Here is a 4,360-nt window from a genome sequence, read left to right as displayed (position 1 = left end):
TTAACATCCATCCATCCATTTTCTGAGCCGCTTATCCTCACTAGGGTCGCGGGCGCGCTGGAGCCTATCCCAGCTGTCATCGGGCAGGAGGCGGGGTACACCCTGAACTGGTTGCCAGCCAATCGCAGGGCACATACAAACAGACAACCATTCGCACTCACAGTCATGCCTACGGGCAATTTAGAGTCTCCAATTAATGCATGTTTTTGGGATGTGGGAGGAAACCGGAGTGCCCGGAGAAAACCCACGCAGGCACGGGGAGAACATGCAAACTCCACACAGTCGGGGCCGGGGATTGAACCCAGGTCCTCAGAACTGTGAGGCTGACGCTCTAACCAGTCGGCCACCGTGCCGCCTGTTCTTAACATTATTTAAAAAAATACAAACATGGTACATTCATAAGTTTGGACATCCATTTCATCCATTCATTTTCTGAGCCACTTCTCCTCACTAGGGTCGCAGGCGTGCTGGAGCCTATGCCAGCTATCATCGGGCAGGAGGCGGGGTACACCCTGAACTGGTTGCCAGCCAATCGCAGGGCACATACATACAAACAACCATTCGCACTCACATTCACACCTACGGGCAATTTAGAGTTTCCAATTAATGCATGTTTTTGGGATGTGGGAGGAAACCGGAGTACCCGGAAAAAAACCCACGTAGGCACGGGGAGAACATGGAAACTCCACACAGGCGAGACCGGTGATTGAACCCCGGTCCTCAGAACTGTGAGGCTGACGCTCTAACCAGTCTCCCACTGTGCCGCTAGGTTTGGACATTTATTTAAAAAAACAACAAAAAAAAAAAAGGGCAAAAGATCACTGAAAAGGTTAGGGAAAAAAAAGACATCAATTAAGCAATTTTCCGACTCCTCGAGAGCAGCGTTTTCCAATCTTAATTGCGGCAAGGCAAATTTACAATTTATTTACAACGGAAAACTCTCACAGCACATCAGCAAACAAGGTCACAAAAAGAAGCACGCTCTGGACCATGAGTGAGCGGGTTTTCTGTGCCACTGCTCCGCATCCATGGAATTCCCTGCCCAACCACCTCAGGACCCACTAGTTTGTGGATGTTTTCAAAAAAACACCTCTCGTCCTTCCTCTTTAAAGAGGCTTTTCATTTACCTTAATCCTCGTTTTAAATTTTGTACTGTACATTTTTACTGTGTGCGTGTAGCACTTTTGAGATTTTACAGAGAATGAAAAGTGTTATAAATAAAATGTATACACACACAGAAATGATGATCTTTTTACTAATTAAATGTATAAATTGCATAAACCACCACCGGCTAATTTAACCATATCCCTGAATAACTGACCACTGATTTACTGCCTATTGACTCTACGGTTGTGCAAGTGTGTAGTTACCTGTTTGTGTTTTACTTAAAGTGACTCAGCAGTGGTGTGGATGATGACAATGACTGTTATCACCAAAACACATCACAAAAGCACACACAGTTGTTCAAAAGCAATAGCAGGATGCTCGTAATTTAGAATAAACGATGTTCACATAAAAGTCAATTTTGTAATTACATTTTCTACAGAATCCAGGCATTGAAAGTGGTGCAGAATTTCATATCAGTGTCAACAACTTCACCATTCTGACATCATCGCCAGAGTTTTTTAGTTTGCCTTTAGACACCACCACAACCAATTGAAATAGGTCAATCAAAATATAATGGAACCATAGACTTTCAGCTTTTAAGTGGTTTTACAAAACTGTTCAAAAGTTACAGTTCATCTGCACCATGTAGCACTGTAATCAATTATTTATTTCAGTAGTTCGCTTCAAAAAGTAAATCATATTTGATTGATCCACTAAACACTTTTAATATAATTTTGATTATGGGTTACAGCTAACAAAAACTAAAAATTCATTTAGAGAACTCAGAATGACAATTCAAATTATTGTTACTATGAAAATTAGGTAGGAATTGGCCATCTGAGAAGTGTGTTTCTATGTGTTTGAGTGTGTATATGTTAACGTTTTTAATTGACCTACTGAAATAAATGAAAATTTCTATCATCTCATTTATTGAGATGCAAATACTTTTGGGCCACTGAAAATAGAGTTCCTCTTCATCAACTGGTAACTGGCATGTACAGGTTGCCTTCCAGACAGACCAGGGGTGTCAAACTCATTTTTGTCACGGGCCACATCGCAGTTATGACTTCCCTCAGAGGGCCGCTATGACTGTGGACCTATATAAATGAAAAATTACCTCATATACTGTAATAACAGTATACACATCACGTTGAGGAATAACCAGTTTTAAAATCAGAAGCCCATAAAAACTCCAAACTCTTCTGGTCCAAACTGTGTGTACACAGTGGTTTATTATATTAAGACACTCACCTGAGGTGGTGTCAGTTTGTTTGGTCTTGCCCATCAAACTGGACTTGATTCACAATAGCCTCTAATCTAGGATGTAGGTACAATACACCCCCATTGTACGTGCTGCACAGCTAAAATCACATAATCACTCAGACCTGTCAGAGACAACACAGGTGTGGCATATCACTTCAACATACTTTGTGTCCGCAACCGTCTGACGCCAGTCGCATGGTGCTCGAGTTACACAGCACATGTTACTTTGTGCTCATGATGTCTGATTTGAAGGGGCTCCAGTGTTGTTGTTTTTTTAAACAAAGTGTATTCACCAAACACACAATGGTACAAACATTTGACAATGAAATGCTATATACACACATGCAGCTGCGCAGGTTTCACTGTTTAGAATATTGAGTGTCTGACAATGCTTCTGTGGCCTTTGATGTTGTTGGCTCCAAGAATGATTCGACATGTGCTCAAACATTCTCTCATATGAAAAGAAAATGTACTGTGAAATTAAAAAGTCAACACACCCCTGTGCAAATGACTTTTTTTTGTGTGATATAAACGAATGAGACCAAGATAAATCATTTCAAAACTTGTTTTCACCATTAATGTGGGCCTTTTGAGAGGGGAAGTAAAAAATTAAGTGAAATAAAGTGGTTGCACAAATGTGCACACGCTTTTATAACTTGAATGTGGCTGTGTTCAGATTTAACCAATCACCTTCAAAGTTATCCTAAATGGCTAGCCAGCACACACCTACCACCATATAAAGTGTCTTTGATTCACCCCAATAAAGTGCAGCTGTTCATTTGGGTTTTTTCTGACATTTTCTTTCTGGCAGAGGCCTGTAGGTTTCGTTCTCACACTTTGTCCCTCCACCTTGTCTAAGGCCTAATGTCCAGCTGAAGAAAAACAGCCCCAAAGCATGACACTGTTATCAACATACTTCAATGTAGGAATGATGTTCTTTTGGTGATGAGCAGTGTTGTTCGCACCAAACATACATTTTTCATGTGCTTGGGAGATTTTGTTATGCTCCAATGAAACCAGGGTTGACCTTTCCCAAAAACATGCATGTTAGGTTCACTGAAGACTCTAAATTGTTGATAGATGTAAATGTGGGTATGAATGGCTGCTTGTCTGTATGTGACTCAGCTCGGATAGGCTGCAGTTCACCTGTGACCAAGCAGTACAAAAATGCATACATGGGCAAATATAACATTATATGCAGTACATGTAAAAAAGCAGTAGTTAGTAAAAAAAAAAAAAAAAAAAACTTAATAAAAAATTTTATTCCTGGTGCACTTGCTGGGCGATACCAGTGCTATATTTGTAGAGATATGGAGCTATCTTTTTAGCACACACACACACTCACGTCGAGACAAGTTGCTGCATGAATAACCGGAAACATACACTTCCCTGGGGAAACTTGATCGTTTCAAGGATGGATTAACAGATACTGGAATCTAACACCTGTCAAAGTGGAACATTAGCCTTGCTGCTTGTGGCCACTTTATTACAGGCTAATGTTTTGCTGAGGGTTGCGGTGTAGTTGTGTGATGAAAATGGAAGTCCTTGTATCATTTGTTTAAGAAAAACCTACTTTCTGCCGTGTGGCTCTTCCCATATCCAAATAGATTTTCCACATATAGACAGGGACTTGAGCTCACATAAATCATTACCACTGAACAGAGCGCTCACTGTTTTAAAGCATCAATTTACTGTCCATTAACAGCAAGATACGTGTGTGTGTGTGTCTCTCATTCAGTGGCAGGCCCATTTGGTACCTAGGCCTTCAATGAGGTCTTACCCGACTTAATCCACCTCTTAATACCACCACTATCACATTGCGATTAGAAACCATCAGCACTATACAAAGATGCAATACAACAGCTTGCAACTGTGCTACAGTATGTACATTATCTGGAGCAGTTCACAATCGATATTTATCTAATAACATAACAAAAACATAATTTAAATAAAATACATCATACTTACCAGAGAGGCTGATTATTAAATG

Source organism: Phycodurus eques, chromosome 13 (assembly GCF_024500275.1).
Source record: "Phycodurus eques isolate BA_2022a chromosome 13, UOR_Pequ_1.1, whole genome shotgun sequence".
Taxonomy (NCBI): Eukaryota; Metazoa; Chordata; class Actinopteri; order Syngnathiformes; family Syngnathidae; genus Phycodurus; species Phycodurus eques.
Note: the sequence above shows the minus strand (reverse complement) of the source record.